This window comes from Pelobates fuscus, chromosome 6, assembly GCF_036172605.1.
Source record: "Pelobates fuscus isolate aPelFus1 chromosome 6, aPelFus1.pri, whole genome shotgun sequence".
NCBI lineage: Eukaryota > Metazoa > Chordata > Amphibia > Anura > Pelobatidae > Pelobates > Pelobates fuscus.
In genome coordinates this window covers 82,418,607-82,443,393 of record NC_086322.1, presented here as the reverse complement: position 1 = coordinate 82,443,393, position 24,787 = coordinate 82,418,607, and the positions used below count along the sequence as shown (strand labels likewise).

Here is a 24,787-nt window from a genome sequence, read left to right as displayed (position 1 = left end):
AAGGAGAGAGGCAATTGTACAACGGAACCAAAACAAATCCTAGAATTTTACAAGATGTCTGTTCAACCATAATTTACCACTTTCATATTAATTGTACCCACGCTTATTAAATATCCTTATGTTCAGAAGAAACAGGGCTTTCATTTAACATCAAATATGTATATATGAAACAATTTAATAGGAATAAAATCTAAAAACCAAAATGTAAGAAATGTAAAAATTCTGTTCTTTTCCCGCATTTGCATTTAAACTGTGGATGCCATAATACAGTTAGCTTTTACTGCAATAAAATATTTGTGTTCAGTGAAGTCTTGCGAGTACAACAGTACTCCCCACGCACAGGTATTGGGTTTTCGGAAGCTTACAGGGTCAAATATAGTACTTTCCCTTTTAAGTTTTTACACATTGAAATTTGCCAGATTGGTTTGCTGGACCTATGTTGCCTTTGAGTCGGTTTGGCAGCCCAGGAAATAAAATTACCCGCATCATGGCATACCATGTGCAAAAATAGACAACCATGGGTATTAAAAATGGGGCCGGATTAACAAATAAGAACAAAAGATATGCATAGAACTTAGTAAAGCCGTGGTCTTCATTGAAAGCTATTTCGAAACAAATTGTAACTTTGGTAAGAAGTTTACAAAAAATAACAAATACCCAGCATTGAACACTCAGGATGAATAATAATAAAAACTGCCTGCCTTCCCATTTATCTACTTAAGCACATTTTAAAAGCCAGAAAAGACCACAACAAACCCAAATATAACAAAAGGGTAAACTGCTTGCAGAATTAAGTATGAGTTTATGCTCAGGTAGCCCAATGATATTTGCCTAACAGACTGCTTATTTTTACAAACTTCCAGCGCAAAGCAATTCTGGAGAGCTCCCATCCAATACCTGAATGTTCTAACAGCGGAACTTTGGGTGCTTGGCTCGTTCGCACTGCACACCGTCCACACCCACAAATCACAATCATGGTAAATATAGAAAGAGTTAAATAATGACCCCTCTGTTCCTTCCAAGCACATACAGACAAGGGGCTAAGTGTCGCTATATATAATTTTATCTTCGGTGATATTTACATTTTACTAAACATTTTACTGTGAAACTGTAAGTTTAATAAGGTGACAAGCACCTTGCAAAACGCAGGTCAAAATAAAAGACCTGGAACAGAAACTCAGCCAAGCTGTACAGCATATAGCATTAGGAAACGTTCTAAACCTTGCATGTCAGACTTCAACATCCTAAAACTAACTTCAGTGAATAACCCGGACTTGGGAGTGAAGGGTTCTAAGCGAAATGTCAACTTTGATGCAGGTGAGGCAGACATCTTGGAGTAGTTCATTAACTGTATAAGATCACAATCTGCATTCTGTACCAAATTATGAGCCTGATATTTTATTTGAGATTGATGTGTTCCAGATTATTGGCAAGAAAAAAAAAAAAAAGTGTGGTGGGAGTTTAATTAAATAACATAAAACATCCAAGATATCCTTGCTGTTTTTATATTAAACATTCACTTATGTAACCTATTCAAGCGACCACATTCCAGCAGGCATCAATACATACTCTGTTCTCACTCACACGTATTCATGTGTCCTGTAGCCTTCTCCATTTGTTAAAATAAAGAAACCAGAGAAAGTGTGTGATCGTGGGGGGGTGGAGGGGGAGAAGAAGGGCGTCCTTCACTTAAAAAAAAAATATCTAAAAATATGCAACCAGTTTGTCTTGGAAATTACCCTTTGTATGTATAATATTAGATATATATATATATATATATATATATATATAGATATATATATATAGATAGATATATATACACATACACATACACACACACACACACACACACACACACGACTAAGGCCACATTTATTTTCGCTTGTATCCTGTATGCAGCAATAAACCGAACTATATACCACCTACACTGTTCAGCCCGTGGATAATATATTGATTTTACCACATGACAGGAGGTTTCATATTTTGCATTAACTTTCTTTACGTAAAACTCCAGCAGCAAAGACAGATCAATCAAAAAACTGTAACCAATCAAGGTCAGACATCCCATATACAAGTTAGAAAAGCCCCTACAGAGTACTTGATTCCTACCTATTATTTACACTGTATAGCTTTTATACTTCACTCATTAGGATTTTTTCCCCCTTCTTTCACTATTACCATATTTTATAGTGCTTGCCTACCTAATTTCCGTACTACCAACGTTTTAACTAATTGCTCTAACAACTATTTGCCCTGCCTGTCAGGTCTCCTTCACAATCTTACCGTCTCTACAGCCGATCGCGGCAGGCGGTGTTCCGCGGCGCAAGTGGGTGATTTACACATCTGTTTTCACCGCTATACTCTGTGCTGGGGCTGGCAGGGATCTTACACACGTTTTCTTACTTTACCAGGGTCAGCGGGAGTTCTTCCCGCCGGGACATCGTGCGTAGCGGCCATCTTGGATCTCGCAAGATCGCGAGATTCACGGCGGACATTTTGTTTTTTGTTCATTGCAGGCACTAAGTGACGGCCTAGAGCAAAATCTAACGGAATTACCTTCTAACAGAATCTACTATAAGGCGACCTAAGGGGGCCATTATTCCAAATATTCATTACTGCTATACTCAATCTACAAACTGAATAATTCAAACTGTATGCGTTTGTGATATGTCTGGTGCGTAGACTGCTTGTTCAGCTGCACGCAGGGGTGAGCCCCCTACTCTATATGCATATATATGCTATGGGTGGTACCAATACCTACAGTGCTAAGGATTCACGTGAGGAGATATAGATATATATCCAAAACCCACATCCAAACTGTACCCCCCCAACAGGGGTTTTTGGGGGTTACCCCTCTGGCTATTGGAGGTTTTAACCACCTCCTCCTATTTACAAGGGTTTTCACTCTCTTATGTACTAGCCGCTCTCACGACCGGCTTTATTTTAGAACACTCATAAAAACAAGAATATACTGGTGGGGATTTAAAGAGATTCACCCACATACCAGGCTTCCCCATAAGGCCTTGAGTAAGCAAGTGGGCTTTTCGCTGTGGAATCGGACGCCAGCTTATGGGGTTGGGGAGCACACTGCACAGTCTCATCCACAGGAAGATCTTGGTCACCTGAGGAGAAGGATTTACACATAAATTGTTTGGAACTGATAGCAGGCTCGTTTGCCATCCACAGCCTCGCCGGCCACATGTCCAACTGCTGCATCTTACTATGCATGTACAACATCTCTGCGGTCCAATACATTAACCACCTAGGAGGGGTTCGATCTCGAGATCTATCAGATGCAATGAAAGACATGTCTCTCACGCAATATCACAATACAGACGGAATACCTACCGGGCATTTCCAACCTCACGGCAGACTGGTACTCCCGACACTGGAGAGACGGGATAGATGGGAGCAATTGGCTGCTCCACTAACCGATCTTCCAGGAATTATATCGATATCAGGGAGCCCTAATCATCGACCTCTTCACATCACAGACCAAACGTCAACTTCCCAGGTTCTTCAGCTGTCTACCGGATCCAGAATGCAAAGCAATAGACGCGTTCCTCCAGTGCTGGCCATTCCATGCTGACAAGAATGATCCATCACGTACGTGCCCACAGGATTTCTCTTCTCCTCCTAACACCACTCTGGCAGAGTCAAGCGTGGTTCCTGGACCTGCTGGAACTGTAATGCGACCATCCTCTCCTCATACCTCATAGGCCGGACAGGAACTGGAGATGAGCTCATCTTGAGGTAGTGGAAGAGGGGTTTGAGGGACCTTTCTGTAGTGTATTTAATTAGGGGGGTGGGCAATGTATTAAATTGAGAGGGTGGGCAGTGTATTAAATTGGTGGTAGGGGGGAGATAATGTATTGAATTTGGGGGAGGGCAGTGTATTTAATTGGGGCAATGGAGGAGAGCAATGTATTAAATTGGGGGGAGGGAGCCGTGTATTAAATTAGGGGGAGTCAGGGGGAGGGTAGTGTATTAAATTGTGGGGAGGTCAGTATTACATTGGAGGAGGGCAGTGTATTTAATTAGGGGAATGGGTGAGAGCAGTATAGTAACTTGCGGGGGAGGAAGGGGGAGGGCAGTGTAATAAATGTGGGGGATGGCAGTGTGGGGCAGTGTATTGGTGGGAGGGGGCTGTGTATTACATTGGGGAGAGGGAGTAGAGGCAGTATTTTCGATTGGGGGAGTGGGCAGTGTACTAAATTGAGGGAAGGAAGTGGGGGGGCAGTGTATTGAATTGGGGGAAAAGGGAAGGGCGGAGGGAGGCACTGTATTAGTTTGTATGCTGTTGGGCTGGTATGCAATTATTTCCAGCGCTGGTTTTCATCTCCAGTCCGGCCCTGCCAGCGTCTTCTAAATCCCCATAAGAAAGTCAATGCTTTCTTATGGGGAAGGCCTAATACGTGCATGGCCTAGTTCAATTGGCAGCTTAATCACCAAAATCTGTGGTATCTTGTCCAGTCAAGGATAGGGTTGGAGTAGCAGCTGAAATTTCCTTGGGAGGCATATGTAATCACAGAAGAAGAGATCACTGAACTGGTAGTGTATCAAATTTTAAAATTCTTGGTAGAGTGAAGGTAAGTAAAATGTGCAATCACACTTGGAGCCACAACTTGGGCTCCATAATATGGGAGTGTGCACTTTTATATTCACCTAAACATGCCAATTAGCTCAACATACTGCACTATATCACTTATTTTTTTTCATATCTCCACAAGAATATCAAGTACCATAAGGACCACCTGCAGAGCCTGTACCACACAATATCCATCGATGGGGTCATTCTGCCCAAGCATTCAAGTTGGCCCTAAGTTTAAGCTCCTTAAAAGCGTGAGTGCACCATTTACTTGCCATCACTCAACGGAACGGATAGTATATCAAGTTTTAAAATTTTGTGTAATCTCGTCTTCTGTGGTTACCTATAGCTCCCAAGGACATTTCAGAGCCCTACACATACCCTTTATTCTAGTGCTCTAAGCTTGCAGTTCTTTTATCGGGTGCTATCCAGATCGAAGAATGGATAGAAAAAAGAAAAATCTCTTGTTCCGTAAAAGTCAAGAGAGGTCAGTTCTCAGGTCTGATACAATTTCAGATCTTACAACAGGAGCCCATATGCAACAAAATCTTCAAAGCAGAATACTCTTTTACATATTTTCCCTATGCATAATCAAGATATCTTTCACCATTTGGTTATCTTTCCAGCTCCATCTGTTCAGAGATACAAATGGGAAGTTGTAAGATCTTTGGAGACAACTCGGATCATTTGGTCACCAAGTTACAAATATTCTCATAAAGTATGTTTCCCACGATACCTGTTTAAGACTAAAATAGTGCAGGTGTATGATTGAGATCCCAGACTTCATTAAAACCTTTACATCACTTGATGAAAAATACAGAGAAAAATTATCTATATAAGCGTTATCCAAAACCAGACTACATTTCCCAGAATTTTCAGCAAGCTGTAGAACCAAGGATGAACAATATAGTACATTTCAAATTTAAGACAAAAATGTCAAATAGGAAAAAAATATCTAAGTCAGATATGCTTACAGTTCAACTACTTTGGCATTACATTTTAAATTCACTTTCAATTGTCACTTTATTGAATAATCCTAAAATGGTATTATATTATTTTTGTAATATAACACATACATATCAGTGGCAGAACTGAAATAACGAGGACATGGTGCAATAATGTGTTGGGGTCAAGGCTTTGTCAGCTAGGGATCTACTACTTGCCAATGCTTGCAGGGTTGCATTTAACATTGAGTAGTGTTTGCACGTTTTCTATGGAGTATACATGTGTGTAATTGTAGGGGGGGGGGTTGTTTGTAGGGTTGTGTTGAGTGGAGTTATTTACTGTTGTAATTTCAAAGCAGTAGTGTACTTGTATGTAGTGTTTGCATTTGACTGTACGCAGTGTTGACATTTAAATGTGTGTGTAGAGGAGATGATGTAGAGGAATGCAGAGATGTATGCACATATACACTGCCACATACACACAGACATAAAACATTGACAAGCACACAAATTCTGACAAATGTACACACACACACATTTTAAGCAAAATATGTGATAATAATGTATTTGCTTGTAATATGTACCCCCTACCCCATTTTCCCAATTTTGTATCCGAAGAGAAAAAAAAAAAAAAGAGGAAAGAATTAAAATAGCCTTTTACACATTAAAACCAGTAACAAAGGTGCCGTGTAAAGAAAGTGTAACCTCAACCTCACTCTACAACTCCACTCAACTAGACAACATGGCACCTCCTACATTTAAAACACAGCAAGCGTTCCAGAGTACAACCCTGGCACACCAAGCTGGCCTGATCTATCCAAAAATGTTCAAGAACTGCTAAACGCTGTTGGAGAAAGTCTCACTCTGCACCGGACTTCCTCCACTATAAATTTATGCTGCGCTCCTACACTCTGGCAATTCCCTCATAACCACACTCTCCCACGAACCCAAAACCACTATTTCACACTTTTAATGCTCTCCTTCACCCTGTTGCTCCCCCTCCTCCAACCCCCCCTGTCCTCCTCAAACTTTGCAACTCACTTCACTGAGAAGATTTCTACAATCAGGGAAGAGATCTCTAACCTCTCTCCCTCCCCTTCCAATACATCACCCAGCCCCAGTCCCACCCCTTCCGTTGTTCTATGCTCATTCGCACTTACAACATAAGATGTCTGCTCTCCTCCGGTCCTCATGCCCTACCACCTGTTCCCACAATCCTATTCCCACACTATCTCTCCCTTTCCTCCAGCATATTTCCTTCACCCTTCAAGCATGCAGCCATAACACCAATTCTGAAAAAGCCCAACCTTGACCCCCAACTCCCCATCCAACTACTGCCATTTGCCTCCAAGATCCTTGAGAGAATTGTGTATGCGAGATTGACAGACTTCCTCAAAAATCCAACTCTCTGCTTGACCCGCTTCTGTCTGGATTCCGCGGTTGTCACTGTTGAAACAGCTGTGACCAAAGTATCAAACTACTTAATCGCTGCTTAATCTCGTGGCCATTACTCTATCCTAATTCTCCTTGATCTTTCTGCTGCCTTTGAAACTGTTGATCATCAACAGCTTCTTTGCATTCTCCGTAATATCAGTCTATGGGATACTGCTCTCTTCTGGTGCTCCTCCTACCTCTCCCAATGCTTTTTCAGTGTTTCTTTCTCTGGCTCTGCCTCTTCTCCCCAACCCCTCTCTGTTGGCATTCCCCAAGGTTCTGTCCATGGTCCACTACTGTTCTCGATCTATGCTGCCTCCCTTGGTAAACTCATCAGCTCTCTTGGCTTCCATCATCATTTATATGCAGATGACAAACAAATCTACCTGTCCGCTTCTGATCTCTCTCCGCCCATCTTGACTCGTGTCTCTACTCTGACTGCCTCTCCGCTATTTCCAACTGGATGGCTGCTCACTTCCTTAAACGCAACCTGTCCAAAACAGAACTTCTGGTCTTTCCTCCCTTTAAGTGTTGCCACTCCCGTGTCTCCCTCCCTCCAAGTCAACGGCGCCACCATCACCTCTACCTCGCAGCCTAGGTGTTCTCTTTGACCTCGACCTCTCCTACACCCCTCATATCCAGTTGATCATCAAATCCTGCCACTTTCATCTCAAAAACATAGCCTTATTTAACACCAGACGCAGCTAAGGTGCTGGTCCATGCCGTTGTTCGCTGTCACCTTGATTACTGCAATCCCCTTCTCACCGCTGCAATCTATAATGGATGTGGTGGCAAGGCTTATTTTCCTGTTCGCCTGCACCTCCCACCTCTGTCAGTCCCTACATTGGCATATGGTTAGATATAGGGCTCAATTTAAAATTCTGGTGCTTGCTTACAAGTCCCTACATAATGTTGCTCCAACCTACCCATCCTCCCCAATACACAAGTATGTCCTGTCGAGGCCCCTGCGCTCTGCAGAAGACCTACATCTATCCTCTGTCCATACTCCCACATTTGATGCTCGCCTCCAAGACTTCTCCAGGCTGCACCTTTTCTATGGAACTCCCTTCCCTTCTCCGTTAGACTTTCACCCAGTCTCCACTCCTTGAAAAAAAATCTTTGAAACCACACTTCAGAAAAGCATATAATTTAAGCTGTCAAAAATAACCTACTAAGTTCTCAATTGAATACTCTCCTAGAAACCCATTTCATTACCCCTACTTATGCCCTTTGTGTCACTATACCCCACTCCCTCTAGCATGTAAGCTCATTGAGCAGGGACCTCAACCCCTCTGTTCCTGTGCGTCCATTTGTCTGGTTACAATTACGTGTCTGTTAGTCCACCCATTGTACAGCACTATGGAATTTGATAGTACAATATAAATAATAAAATATGGATTTTGCATTATGACACTGCCCCAGAAACCTTCCATGAAAAGTAGGGCAGTATTTTGTTAAGTGAAGCATGAGCACCTATCCAGCAGACTAATCATGCAATGTTTCCAGGGACTGTTATAAAGAGTGGAATATAATTTCTGTCCTGACAAAATGTAATTTCCTCAAGGATTTTCAGAACATGCCAATATAATTACAATAAAGCAACAAGCTGTTTTACAAAGCCAAATAGAACACAGAACAATCCCTGGGATTGAGAATTCTCATTCAGCACATGCAGAACAAACAGGACTATAGCAAGCAGTGGCCACAGCTAAACATCAAGGATATTATTTTAATAATTCGTGAAGAAAATAAGCAAAAGTTGGAACAAAGAAATTTTTTCCTAATGGTAACAAGACATTTCCAAAGTTAAACCAGTTAAAGTGAAATCATACATAGGTTATCCACATTTTTTTTTTATATACATTCCCCAAAACACACTAAAAAACAACAACATCCAACTGGATTAAAAATGCATCCATGCTCGTTGTTACTCCTTTTTAGGTTACCCCTAGAGCCCTTCCTTCCTGTTCGAGCTAACCCAGGCATTTAAGGGCCTTGGTTTCGTGCTGTGGAGCACAGAGTTACTGCATATGTAGGCACAATGTTCTTCTTGTTGAGAAGCTGGCACCATCACTCCCTAAACTTAACAAGTTGGAATTAACAGGGTCCTTTCAAATCGTAAAAGGACACTCCAGCACACATAAAACTAATGCATTAGATAGATTTTGGCCTTCTTAATATGCTGTATTCTTCAAAATAGATGTTCTGTAGAATTCTGCACCATAAGCCTGCTTACTTAGCCAAACCTCATGCAAGAAAGACTTCCTTATCAAATGTATGCTCACAGTATAAGCCCCAACAGTACTGAGTGAGCAGCATTTAAAGGACCACTATAGGCACCTAGACCACTTCGCCTCAATGAAGTGGTCTGGGTGCAAGGTCCCTCTAGTTTTAACCCTGCAACTGTAAACATAGCAGTTTCAGAGAAACTGCTATGTTTACATTGAGGGTTAATCCAGCCTCTAGTGGCCACTTCCGCAATGCTCAATGCGAAAATCACACTGAGATGACATGGACGTCCATAGGAAAGCATTAAGTAATGCTTTCCTATGGGCGGTTTAAACGCGTGCGCGTGGCTCTTGACGCACATGTGCATTTGGTACCGACGTCGGCGGGGGGGGGGTGGAGAAGTCACCAGCACTGAGGCAGCCTGGTGCTGGATTAAGGTAAGTGGCTGAAGGGGGTGTTAACCCCTTCAGCCCAGCGTGAGGGGGGCTCTGAGGAAGGGGACACACACACACACAGCTAATAACCACTACAGTGCTCCTTTAACTCACAACCTGACTGCAGACAGTCAGAAACTGCAGACAGGAAGTGATAGCCTTGCCGAAGTGATATCTGAATGCTGCATGCCAAAACAAAATATTAATGGGAAATCATTGGAAGGCAAACTGCATCTCCTCATAGATATGCATTAAAATAGCACCTCCATGCAGACCATGAATATACTGAATGTCAGTGCTACACAACGTGCAGGAAGCCGCTCTAGTGGCCATCTAAGTAACTGCCACTGGAGATGTCCTTAGGCAGCAATATAAACACTGCCTTTTCTCTGAAAAGGCAGTGTTTGTTCTGGGATGTATAGTCACTCCCTGCATGCAATTACATTGAGCTGTAGTTGTTCTGGTGACTATGGAGTCCCTTTATTGTAGTATTGGTGCCCAGAATGTCCATTTAAGTTTAACACGCATCAACTGGAGAGAATATCACTTTTCCTTCTGTCTATCATACCTGGCTTAAAAATCTTTCTATTTTCTTTTTCTACTCTGGACACTTAACTCCCTTCTTATCCAATAGGTATGGACTGAGAAAAGCAATGGATGAAGCTTCCGCAACCACCTGCTTAGCATAAATCCCCGCCCAGCACACATTGGCCATCTCAAAATTTAGACTGTGGGTCAGTCCTTGCTCCCTTCCCTGTGGTTGTTGAGGGGGCAGTCCCTATGTATGTGGCTTAGCACTACCGTTATCTGACCAACTGTTGCTCAATCTAACTTGCCTGCTGCTGTGTGTGCTCTGTGTTAAAAGGACGCTATAGTCACCAGAACTACTACAGCTTATTGATGTGATGCCTCCACTGGCTACTCCTCAGATGGCTGCTAAAGGTGCTTTCTTAAGCAGTCCTGCCTAGTGTGCATCACAACATTCAGTGCCTTCACCCTCTGCATGCAGACACTGAACTTTCCTCATAGAGATACATTGATTCAATCTCTATGAGGAGATGCTGATTGGCCATTGTCGTGTTTGACTTGTGCTGGCTCTGCCCCTAATCTGCCTCCTTGACAGTCTCAGCCAGTCCTATGGAGAAGCATTGTGATTGGTTCAGACCACCACTTCTGATGATGTCAGCGGACAGTTTCAGAGGCAGAGCCAGCAGCTGCAGACTTGAATACGATAAAGTACGATTTTACTATATTTAGAGAGGCAAGAGGATGGGGGAGAGGGGGGTCAAGGGGGTTTAGATGGTGGTTTTAACACTCTTGAGTCAGGAATACAGGTTTGTGTTCCTGACCCTATAGTACTCCTTTAAACTGCAGCATTAGGCAAGTTAGATTGTGCAGCAGTTGGTTCAGATAACCGTATAATCTGTTCCAAAAGAACTGCTCAGCCACATAAGTTACATTTACTAAAATAAATAAAAATATACAATCAATATACATCATTTAATGAAAAATCTTTTTTTTCCATTACATGTAATAATTATATATATTACACACACAAAAAAATGAAAATCTGTCAGTTTTCCTATTAATGCAAAACCTGCAAAGTAACACAGCCTCTTAACTGTCACTTCCCAGATGTTTAACCCCTTAAGGACACATGACATGTGTGACATGTCATGATTCCCTTTTATTCCAGAAGTTTGGTCCTTAAGGGGTTAAAGTATATGTTTAATTTCCCCTTAACAAATGCATATTTATTAGGTATGTACAATATAATACATTAAAATATAGAAATCCACACCTCTTTATCCTGCCACTGGGTGCCTCCGTCTTGGCTGTCAATCATTGTTAGAAACTCGGTTCTTCCTATGCTTTATCTATGCTCACTCCCAGTTGTACAGAAAAGGAAAAATAAAACAATGTTTCTAAGTTCTCTACATTTGCAATGTTTGCCATGGCTTTCTTTGTCCGAACTGGGATATGACGCAAATTGCCAAGTCATCAAAATAAAAAATAAATAAAAAATATAACATACAGTCCTATAGACTGTAAGCTCGTTTGAGCAGGGTCCTCCTCAACCTATCGTTCCTGTAAGTTTTCTTGTAATTGTCCCATTTATAGTTACATCCTCCCTCTCATAATATTGTAAAGCGCTACGGAATCTGTTGGCGCTATATAAATGGCGATATTATTATTATTAAAAGAAAACACAATTTATTTCTTTTTAATCTTTTATTCAATGCTGTAAATTTCAGATTAGTGACAGTTTTAAAAGGGACATTCCAAACCACATATGCACCTTACAGATGTTTTTCGGCAACGAGACCCAACATCCCTTTCTCCTCTTTACTTAGAACTCCAGATGCTTGCAATAAGTGACACATCTATAAGTATGATCCATACTAAACTATACTATACTAAGAGGAGAATAAATAACATAGAATTCTCCCCCATCATTTTTACTCTGATAAGTGCATTGTTAGAGAAGACATTCCTACTAGATATGAATTAAAATTAACTACAAATTATCTTAAAGGAAATCTAGTCGTAAACTCCCCTACTTCAATAAAGTTTCTCTTGCCACCAGGAAATATACCAGCAACTCTTTAAAATACATGTACCGTGTTTACTTAAAATTCCAGCGTGCCAACAACCTACATAACATACATATATAACAGACTTCTCCCCCATGCTCAGAATTGAATCTCAATCTCCAGGGTCGTGAGCAAATTAAAATGTCTATTGTAAGATTTGTAATCCCAATCATGGAGTGCAGGTGTCCATATCCCGAGAGATCATCTGTGAATCTTCATGTTAACTAAGATATATCAACACGTGTTTCTCGTTGGCTTTCTTTGACCTCTCAATAGTCGTCTGCTGGGTTCCAGGCATCCCCTTTAGTCAAAAAAATGTAATATACCTAGTGACTTTACAACGATTATCTTTCAATGATGGCATAACATTGCACTACAGCTAAATTTTAAGTATGCATGTCAAATCACATATATATTTACATACATCTGAAACTACATACATAGAAACTAGACTCCGTCATGGCCAAATGTTTTCCCCTTAGACATAGGGAAGAGACAATAGGGAATAAAAAACAGGAGAAAAATATAGCAGTTTCTGCAATAATTGAAATTGTAAAAAGAGTACATAAAAAGATTAGTGATGGTACAAGTCCTGGTGCATATAATACACCCAGACAAACATGTAGTTAACACAAACCTAGCTGTACATACTCAAGAGAAACGACAACCAAAGACCAAACCCATTGTGGAGAGATGGATAATGCATTAGTGCTCTATTTGTTTTAAAAATCATTTAAAAGCTTGGGGATTTCAATTTATACCCAATGGAAAAGAGGGCAAATTGAGATTATTTTGCCCAGTAATTTCTATTCCCTCTGTCTCATATTCACTTTATACTCAGGAATTACCATGGAACAAGGAAAAAAAAAAAAAAATTTAAAAATAAAAATCAAATTGATAAATAGAAATATTGATTTGCCTGGTAGACAGAAAATCCCAATAGAAAGTTTCTTTTAGTGGGTTTTTAAAGACTTGCACAATGTCCAGCGGTACACAGTCTTTCCATCTGCTACAAATGGCGGGCAGTTTGCCAAGAGAACCAGCAGGGCATTCAGCTGCCTTTTGAACTGGTACCTCTGGCATTGTAAGAGTTACAGCAATATAACTGGTATCTGTGTCAGAGAAACCACTTGCAATTTAGAAACTAGTTTCCAGGAACATTTATTTTGAATTGTAGGCAGTATTTTTGTCAAACCAGACCCAGGTTTATTTACATCCACTTTGCCTTTCACACAGCAGTAGACCTTTAAGAACGTTTGTCAATCACCAAAACAAATTCTGTGGTTACGAACATAAAACCACATTCAGAAATGTAACCATTTTCTCTCGCTCTCTAATCTGGAGAAATCTACACAAAGCAGCCTTGTTCCAGGAGGATCCAGCCGGGGTCTCAGGTTGCCATTTAATTCAGCAGCAGACATTTAAAGTGAACATTTTCCCAGGGCAGAAGCCAAACCATCATTCTACCTGCTAGTTTGTCGTTTGGAAATGGCTGAAAAACACTCCTGGGCTGAGCTATACTGGAGCCATTGTGGGACAAGCTGCTTTTAGGCTCTGCTCCAAGGAAAGAATGGGGAGGGGGGGACGGCTAGCCAAATAATGAGCCCAGACTACGCCATCCACTCATGCCTCAATGAGGTAATCTTATGGCATCGCAAATCTTTGTGGCAGAGCTATCAATGTGTGACATAGCGTTTTACAACAAATGTGGGTCATGTATAAAGAGCATTTCAGACAAAGTTAATTAGAGCAACCTTTATGGAACTCTGGGACTTTTAGTTTTACATTTTTTGTAAGATTTGAGATATATAGAATACCGTATGTTTTGTGAGGTTTTTTTTTTTTGGTTTTTTTTTTTAAACACTCTGAAATCTAGTCTTTCACGGACTGTGGCACGGATATCATCAGATTCAGGTGGTGTATAAGTTGCCATGGCCCAGCGGCAAAGCATTGAAAGCACATGTAGGCACCCGTATACGAACAAATTTGGAACTAATTATACTTCCAACAGCTTTGAGTATTATGTAGAGATCAGGTTCTGTCAGGATCGGGACAGGGATCCAACACGCAGGGTACAAAGAGTGGAAAGGTACGTATACCGGGCCTTAGAATGGCCGGACTAACGTACCGAGAGTAATAGAGAATAGTCAGAGACAAGCCGAGGTCGAGGGAACGAGAAGACAGATAAGCGAGAGACAAGCCGGGTCAAGGGATAACAGAGATAAGCAGGGTAGTACAACAAGCCGAGTCAAAACCAATAGAGCAAACTAGAATACCAGAGCACTGAGTGACTAGACAAGCTAGAACCTCGACAGGGCAATGAGCTGAAGTGAGAAGTAAGCTTAAATACCCTGGCTCCGGATGGTAGACACGCCTCTGACAAGTACCGATTGGATATCGGACACTTGAGTGGCAGGTCGCTCGTGATAGCGTCATGACGTCACGTATTGAGCGTCCCGCTAGAAAAGGACGTGGATTCCTCGCGGTCGGTGTTTAAGTGACTGGATGAACCGCGAGGAACGAAGGAAACAGCTCGTTTGGACGGATAAACTACTAAGTCTCTACCTCTTTTAGAGGTAGAGACCTCAGGTACCCTGACAGGTTCTCAGCTTAGCTTAATACCTGTAGTCACAAGCTACCTGGCCTTTGTGTATACCAAGCTTTAGTGGGAACAAGACATGCATTCCCTGCTTAGGCATAATGAGGTGTACAAAAGGGAATGATTTAGAGTTTGTAGTGATGGGAAAAACATTAATAAAAAAAATTAAAAAAAAACATCACAAAACAACCATAATGTTCCAAACTTCACAGCTGAAGAACAGATATGTGTCACAACAACTCAAAGCACTGAACACTCATGTAAATGAAACCAGAGAGGACCACACTAACAAAACACATTAGCAGAAAAACACAATCTGACAAAAACATGTCACTTGGTGATGTAAATATTTTTGTATTGGCAGAAAAGCTTTTTCAGGAACTCTGCCATGTTGCATGTGTTCCAATACAACACTTAAATATTTTTTTTTTTTTTTTTTTAAAACACGTTTAACGTTTTAAAAGGAACATTCCAGTGATACAAAGAACACTTTATTTGCAATAATAGAGTGTTTTGAAGTCCATTTAGATTGTTGAAACCCGTACCCCAAATAACCTCTAAATAAAAGGTTACTCAAGTCTGTATCGTCCCTGCAATGCTTCTCATAGAGAGGTGCTGAATCCAATACTTCACTATGAGAAGTAAAGTCTTGGGTCACAAAGCAATCAGGAAAAGCACTCTCCCTGTTGTCCGACACTGGGGGATGCAACCTTGCACCCTATTATAGGTGCAAATTTCATGAAAAATCTGCACTTTTAAGAGAGGCTTCAAAACAGGTGATAATCTTTGTTTCAGCCGCCTTCATTTTCTGGAAATTTATTTATGGAAATAAATCCTGACCCACCTTCTCTATGCCAGATTATTTGCTAGTTACTGTAGAACCACAGAGCTCCCTTTCTGATCCTTCCTCCTTCCTATCCCACACTGTCCCAAAACACAGTTGTACATGTGATCAATAAGCACAGAGAAGTTTTCAGGGAGTTGTGGTACAGCAAACAACTTTGGTAGGTAGAAAAATAATATCCTAGTCCCAGAAACCGTGTCAGTCAAACCCTCTACACGCCTCTAGTGGCGGTCAGGAACACAGCCACAATGGAGCTTCTGCAGCTATAACGGAGTTAAATTCTGTTATAGCACAGATGACTCACTGAAAGCATTTGATTGGCACAGTAGTGTTTTAGCAACTGCGCACAGGCCCAACAATGCTTCCCTATAGGAAAGATCTGGATTGGCTGTGATCATCAACATTGATGATCTCAGAGGCAGAATGGCTGTGAGAAGAGCAACGTGCCACAGGGTGAAGGGCAAGGAAAACGTACTTTTTAAACCCCTGCAAGGAAAGGTGGACACGTTGATAGGTAGGGGAACACTATATAGTGTTAGGAATACATGTTTGTATTCCTAAAGCTATGGTGCTCCTTTAACACTTACGGTTTAATCTCAAAGATTGTGTTCCAGCGTAGAAATCATCCAGTCCCTCTGTCAGCAAAAATCGGTCAGCTGACACTCTCAGTCAGTGACTTCCGTTCACAAAACTGGCTTGAAAAGAAACGTAGCCAATGTTATGAATGGGTAGTCACTGATTCATGAAAAATTCTGGTTTAGAGATTTTGACAAAAACGAAAGGACAGCAGCAGGGAGATTTGGTGCTGGAACACAGACTTTGGAGATTAACCCCCTAAAGGTGAGCTAGCGCCAGGGACCTCCTAGCACCATAACAACTTAATTTCAAGGGAGTGTTCCTTTGAGGCTGTACTTGGTTGAATTCTCATCACTTAACGATATAATGCAAATGAAAACCCACTTAATGACTGACCGACCATCTGTATATTGTAATGGTGCAACATGATGTGACTCTGTACTCACAAGTTCCTTATATCCTAGAATACTGGGGTTTTAAGGATTTGGTTTTTTAAACAGCGACAAAATTACATCTATGATCTTGGTTACCCGTTCCATAAGAAAATAAAACTTTTTGGATCCATGCTTAAAATGTAAAAGAATAATAAAACTAGACAAGCACTACGATCATATTCGTTCCAATATAAAAGAGGTCTCCATTATATTTGGAAAAGCAGCAATGTTTCAAGGAACAACTTATTCTCAGCACTTGCCTGGGATGTGATTAAAATGTGAATATTGTAATCAGGGGGAACCCCATAATAAGTAGTCTGCATGCCATAATAAACCCATAACATGGAGATCAAATATCGGTTCCAACCCTGGACCTTAGAACCCCCAGTCTAACATGAATTTACATCTTGATTCTGGCTTTTATTTGACTACTCTTCCCATAATTCTATGCCAGCTTTTGATTGGCAGTTGATTACGGGAGTTACAGTTAATTGCTGGAGCATCAAGATTTGACATCATTATCCTTGATGTAGAGGGAATTAATGCAGTAGCACAGGAAACATTTTAAACAGAAGTAGACCCCAACGCAATCCTTGTGAGCTCATGACATTTTAAAAGTGCAAAAAATGTATTCAATATTGCATTTATAAGTGGGGTAGAAATTCTCAGAAAATCATAACTGACATTCAAAAATGTATAAATTATGCACCCCAACGGACTCCATTACAGATGATCTAGCAGGTCCAATCATCTAGCTCTCCTTTGCAATGACTGGTGCAAGCAAATATAGAATTCTCACTTATAAAGGATATGCAGTAAAAACATTTTACACAGGAGATTTTTAACAATAGGTACTAAACCTACTTATGTTACCTACTTGTCATATAATGGTCTCCAATTCATAAACATTGGCAAAAAAATAAATAAAATAGAAATTTAGCATTGGATTTGTTCACGCTCGGCTCATACAGTTTTTAAGCTCATTTATACCATTAATGTGAACCTATACCGTTTACATATCAGATTCAACAACTTTGGGGTCATGTCAGAAAACCCCAAGCTTGCTCTCCGATTTCCTGCAACTGGGGACACCATAGACCAAATCCCCAGAAGGCATATCCCAAGCACATCAGACATGCAAGTGCTGTGCAAACTCCATGGAGGGCGTTCGGTCTATATGCAAAGTGCTTTACCAGTGCCCTGCACTTGTCTTGCACCCGGTGAGTTGGCTGGTGCAATTGGTAGGCAGTCTGATGTGTATTCATGCCAGGCTAACATTCCATTTTTGCCTGCCAGTCATAACCACCATTAGTCCTGCCCACAGTCCTCATTCCAAACCAACTCAATGTTAGGAGGTACATGGCAAGCAACGGGGCCACATCTGGAGTTCACTTTTTACCCTCCATATGCAAAGGATTCATTCAGTACACTATGGAGCTGCAAGCCTCATTATTATGCCCAATGGGGGGGAGAGAAGGGGTTGAGGTTCTAGTGAATTATCCTACATTTTGAAATGATAGTTTAAATTTGCATATTTTGTTTCATATGCCTTTTAAACCACAAGGAATTATCAAAACATTAAATTATGGTTCGTTTTTATTTGGATTCTACCACATTTCTGTTAGATGGTTTCTACTGCAGTTTAATCTTCGTTCAGTACACCCTACCATTCAAAGGGATCAATGTTCGCTGTAGTTGAACCACTGAAGCAACATCGTCATGTCAAACTAAATCTGCATGGAACGTCTCAAAACAAAATAGGAGCTTTGAAAAATCTTCAGACAGGGTAACCACAGACCAATCTTTGATAGAGACGGAGCTAGTCAGGGTACCTTCAGTTTATAAAAACCGTGTGGTCTTACAGCGAGTGTCCCTTTACAGTGGAAGCTAAAGCCTTGAAAAAAGCCAGGACCGGCTGCCTCGCCATGATCAAAACCAGACTACATGCAAGTCCTCAGACAAAACACAGCCCAACATCCTTATCTCATAATGGAATACAGCAGTAAACCATCTCTGGGATACACCAATGTGACAAGGACCAGGATATAGCTCACCGTGTCTTCAAAGCCAAATTTATTTTACGGTTTCCAATTATTCATAGGTCATGCAAGGCAGACGTGCGGGAATGAAATCAGAATCTGCAATCTGAGCATCTTCCAGTGATTTGTCATTTGGCTACAACAAAAATATAGGTCTATTTAGAACACTTCCAATTTTTTAGTTTGGAAACTCATTTGGGCAGGGCCCACTTCAACTCCTGTTCCCAAATGTTGAATGTGTTTAGTTAGAATTGTATATTGGTATTAAGATCTTTGTTATGATTACACTAGGCATATACAAATAGGTCTGGGGTTTTTTTTTTTTGTTTTTTACGGTGCACTGACAAGTTTATTTTTTTTTCTGCTTCTTTTGGGTTGTGTATGTGCAATAGTATTCTATTATTTTTCCTTTCATGTGTTTTTCTCCAATTGTATGTAACAAAATTCACTTTTTTCTTACCAAAATGTAAATCTAAAGAAGAAAAAAAAAATATTACTGTTTGTCTATTTAACCTATTGTACGGCACTGCGAAATATGTTGGCACTACATAAATAACGACTATTTGACGCCCAGAGCATCATTGAAGTTGTAGTTTTCAAATATCTGGGGATCTACCTTTTTGGCACCCCTGCCCTAGTAGTAGCGTTTGAGAAAAATACATACGGTAAATCAACAACAGAACAGTAGCAAAGGGATCCTGCCTGTTAAAGTTTGTAACAATCAAGGTGATATAAAAGTTTTTTACAAATTCAGCGCTCTCACTTTCTGAAGGTCTATGGGCAATAATCCCTCAATATCTACACTATGCAGTTTTTAATCTTCATTTTTTTTCCAACCTACACCCCCAAAGCAAAGCTTTTGATTGTGTTGGAATTTCAATGCAATGAACATGACTATTTTTATAAAGATTTAATTTTTATGAAAAAAAAAAACAAAAAAAAAAAACACACAAAATGACCAGAGTTGACAGAGCCACTTTAACTCAAATCACGGATACGCACAAATGTGTAACGGGAACTCTGGTTCTGCTCTAAATCCGCTAATTACTCCCTATGCCTCTATCACTCAAAGTGTGAGGAGTAGAGACACGAGGGGTCATTCACTAGTAGCTAATTTTATGACATTGCAAAATCTACCTCATAGTGGCTTTGTAAAGGTTTTATTTGATAATACACTAAAACAGAAATTAACTGGACAACATAAAGAAGTAGGCCAATTTATTGACTATAGAGTAACCGTTCACCTCAAAATACTAATACACCACACACAAGAAATAACTGGTACAATTTTAGAATGCGAAGGACAGCTAAATAGGGAAAAGGAAGTCTTTGATGTAAGGAACTCCTGAGAGTCACTCATTAAAAAAGCTGTCAGAAACGAGTGACTCCTGTATGTGACCCTACCAACTGTCTGACACCGGCTCACCTCATAAGGCCAGCTACACATTCAGCAATCAAAGCATTTTCCTTCATGAAAGACCAAAAAGAGCAGTCAGCAAAACGGAAATGTAACATGAGAAATTACACAAAGGCACACAAAAATCACCAATGTGTTTACAATGCCTCCATAAAATGCCTCATAATATTGGTTATAGAAGGGGAGACTATTTACTGATGTTTAAAGATAGTTACTACAAGCACCATGACAACCTCACTATGAAAGACTGCACAGAGTTTAAAAGGAACATCCCACTGGCTCATATCAATGGAAATCAATTATTTATATTGAAATTTGCACTTTTAAAAAACTGTCAATAAAATAGACTCCAGATTGCTGAAGTGGTTTATGTGTCGCTCTGCATGGAGGCGCTTACTGCGTCTCATAGAGGTGCATTGATTCAATACATTTCTATGAGAAAATGCTGATCGGCCCAGCACGGCATTTTGCCGTTCATGCGCTATAGTCTCCAAATGCTTTCCTATCAGAAAGTATGGGATTGTCGCAGATCATCAGATTTGATCTCAGCCAAGGAGGAGGATTGGAGGCGGGGCCAGCCATGTGAAGACCTGCGCAGCACATAGGGGAGTAAACTCTATTTTTTACTTTGCCGGCCGGGTGGCTGGGGTCCTTAACAGTACATTTCAGAGAAAAGGCAGTGTTTACTTTGCTGCCTAGTAACCGCTGTGGTGACAGTCACTCAGACGGTCACTAGAGGTGCTTCCTAGTCCAGTGCTACAAAGTGTGGAGTATTAACGTTCAGCATTTCTACACTCTGCGGGAAGGAACTAAACACTCCCCATAGATATACATTGATTCAACACATCTGCATGAGGAGATCCAGATTTGTGCAGCACAGCATTTTTTCACGCATACGCAATAGCCTCCCAATGCTTTGGTTATTAGCGGATATCATCAAAATGTATGGTCTCGGCCACAGAGGAGGGACCAGCCATGGCAAACCGTGGCAAGACTGTTGTGGCGTGAAAAAAAAAAAAAAAAAAAACACCTAATTAAAGGAACACTATAGTCACCTAAATTACTTTAGCTAAATAAAGCAGTTTTAGTGTATAGATCATTCCCCTGCAATTTCACTGCTCAATTCACTGTCATTTAGGAGATAAATCACTTTGTTTCTGTTTATGCAGCCCTAGCCACACCTCTCCTGGCTATGGTTGACAGAGCCTGCATGAAAAAAAAACTGGTTTTACTTTCAAACAGATGTAATTTACCTTAAATAATTGTATCTCAATCTCTAAACTGAACTTTAATCACATACAGGAGGCTCTTACAGGGTCTAGCAAGCTATTAACATAGCAGGGGATAAGAAAATCTTAATTAAACAGAACTTGCAATAAAGAAAGCCTAAATAGGGCTCTCTTTACAGGAAGTGTTTATGGAAGGCTGTGCAAGTCACATGCAGGGAGGTGTGACTAGGGTTCATAAACAAAGGGATTTAACTCCTAAATGGCAGAGGATTGAGCAGTGAGGCTGCAGGGGCATGTTCTATACACCAAAACTGCTTCATTAAGCTAAAGTTGTTCAGGTGACTATAGTGTCCCTTTAAAAATCACCTTTTCAGAGGAATTAAAGGGGGCCGGTGACCTAAATAGCCACACAGGCACTATAGTGTCAGGAATACATTTTTGGATTCCTGACACTATCGTGTTTCTTTAATTAACAGAGGTGTCTTCGGATTATTTCTATCCATTCTATGCTTTACAGCCTCAGAAGTAAAAAGCTATCTTCTTACAGTATACTAAATTCTATGTTTGATTAAGACTGATTTTTGAAGAACATATTGCTATGGACCTTCAGCTCCACTGAATACATAAAGCCAATACACAGTACGAGCTTTATAAACTGGATAATGCAGATTGACAGAATTTATGTTAAATATGGTAGTTAGGAATAAATGGCAATTATGGGCTGAGTTCTAAAAATGGAACAGTCGCTGCTGTGAAAATTCAATGGAGTGTACCCGCAGATTAATTTCTATTTTTTCATAAATATGGCTACTGCCACTTCAAAATATAAATGGAAGAGAAGAATTCCAGGCGCATACTATGCCTTGATGAATACAATAGTACAAAAAATCTGTATAAACTTTGGGCTGTCTAGTATGTTCCGTTCCAGCATTCCACAGTCGTCCCACTATCCCTGCTCAATTAACCAAAAAAGTGTGACATTGTTTTCCATCACTAGACCATAATAAATACTGTATGTCATACGGGGGATCTGCAAGATATAGCCGGGTTTGGCCATGAGATTGTACATAAAAACAGTTTGCATGGAAATTCCAGAGAGTTTTAACCCACTCAGTGCTAGGAGCAGTCTAAAAAGCATTGCATTATCACAGCATACAAAGTAGTCAGACTTTTTTCTGACTACTTTTTCAAACTCTAAAACGTTTCAAAACTTATTTGAGATTATGCGTATTTGTACAATTGTCCCCAAAAGCAAAGTGATTGTGTATAAAAAGGGACCTTCAAATTAAAGTGGACAACCAATATTAAAATGTATTAAAGTCATTTTAAAGCCAATTTGCTTTATTCACTAAACACCAAACTGCAGTGAACTGAAATGAAAATGACCACATCCAGGCTTTAAAAAAAGCCAAGTTGTGACTACAGCCCATTGACAGAACTTCTGCTGATCAGCTATTATGGCTAAAATTTGCAATAAGCTGAATGAATACCAAAAGTGTTGGAAGAGGGGCGCAAAACTAAACTTGTGTCATCTGGAACTGACCTGAGGCCAAAAGTCACCAAACTATAAAAGTTTCCATTTTTGACTAAAATTTTACAATTCTCTGGTAATTTCCCATTTTGGTAAACGTCAGTGATGGACTGCACTCTGACGAAAAGTAATAAATATGGCATTTTAGTTCATTCATGGAGGCATAGATGCATTTCAGCCAAAGGATGCAGTATTACGGTGGGAGGTCGAGACAGTATTCATGGAGTCACATTTTAATTCAAGATTTTTCAGGCCATATGGGGCAGATGAGGTCTATCCACTCGTTTCCGTGACAGCTGCATGCCAAACTGCATTGACTTTCACACCTTTCAAAGCCAAGATGAAAAAAAAGAAAAAAAAGAAAAAAAATAAAAGAATGGTTTATATAGGGACATGATGCAAGAGAAGATATGATGGTTCAAGTTGGAAACGTAAGAGGAGGTAGATAAGATGACTTCATGGGTGAGGATTCGAAAAGGAAGAGAAAATAATATGGAGGCAAACATTTAAACTGGAGGTCATGTCCACATATCTCCCACCATTGGAAGGTATACAATCTGGACAATGGGAAGGGGGGAGCGATCAGTAACGCATTATGGGGGTGTATACTTTGAAAAACGGTGTGCCCACTTACTGAAGGGGCGTCATGATTACCGATTTGCAAACTCCCTTTAGAGTCACTTCCATTGGACCCTGTCCATGCGTCTGACGCTGTCGCGTTAAAGGGAAGCCGCGGCTACTCCCAAATTGCTCAATTTGTTGCAGTGTTTCTAAGAGTCTTCTGAGCTCCTTGTGATGTCCACCTGTGTACTGAACCTCTGATCTTCCAAACCGACTTTGGTGAACTCCCTACTCCCTGGACACAGAACGGACTCGGACTAGTCTACTACCTACTCTAACAAGCCAAGTTATTTGATCAGTTCGCTGCAAGTAGATTGCTACATTGTTTTAACACTTCAGTTGCCTGCTCTCCGCTATTAAGAAAGCACCCATAAAAATAGGCATTTCATTTATATCCTGAATTCAGCCTGCATAACTCCAGCATTAATGTGCTTGCTTTTCACATTTCAACACTGCATTTACACATTGTGTAAAGTACAGGTGGTCCTCGTTTTGCGACCAACCTGTTTTAGCTCGCACTTACAACCAGTCGTAAGTGTGAGCCGTCGTGGGGATTCCCTGCTCTGGTGCGTTCGTCTATGTTCGGGGAAACATACCGACCAATTTGTTCTACGACCGGGTCGTAGGAACGGAACCCGGTCGGTAAGTGAGGAGTGTCTGTAATCGAAAAAGGTACTGTTATTTTCCCTGGATTTAACCTTACTTATTGAATTGCTGTTGGAATCTTGTTCTGGACTCACAAGACCTAACCAAGAAAGCACCATTTTGTTTTTCCTTTTTCTTAAAGTGACTGTACATATTAATTTAAATTCTGCAATGATCTTCCAACAAACTTTATTTTCTAAATACAAATAGAAGTTGCGCAAATAGTTGCTGTGGGCACAAACCAATGTGCTACTGACATTTAATTGAAGGACAAATAAACGTTTCGGGGTAATCCCTGTGTCAATGCATCATGTCCCTCTTATTTTATTAAATCTTTGATTTTCATTTTATTTTCTTGAGTATCACAAGGGCTCTAAAAACCTGTTTGGCCAGCACCTTACTGATAGGTAGGAACATGTAGGGAGTGCTGCTGTAGCGCCTATCTGCATGGTGCAAGTGCCCACAGCACATTCTGAGCGCATCTAATTATGTGCTCGTGCCTTGCTGCCCAGGAACATTTCGCATCTGGGAACCATTGCTGGACAAGGCCCTGAAATTAGGACAGTCCCACCAAAAGCAGGAATGGCATGTGTCCATATTGCAAAAAAACTGGTGAAAAAATAAATACA

General features: G+C 40.6%; 1 protein-coding gene across 4 annotated transcripts in view; it reads right to left on the bottom strand.

Moving 5' to 3' along the window:
• The window catches only part of LIMCH1 (LIM and calponin homology domains 1), a 245,787-nt gene that overhangs the window by 205,673 nt on the left and 15,327 nt on the right, over positions 1 to 24,787 (bottom strand). The gene's annotated exons all lie outside the window — the stretch shown is intronic.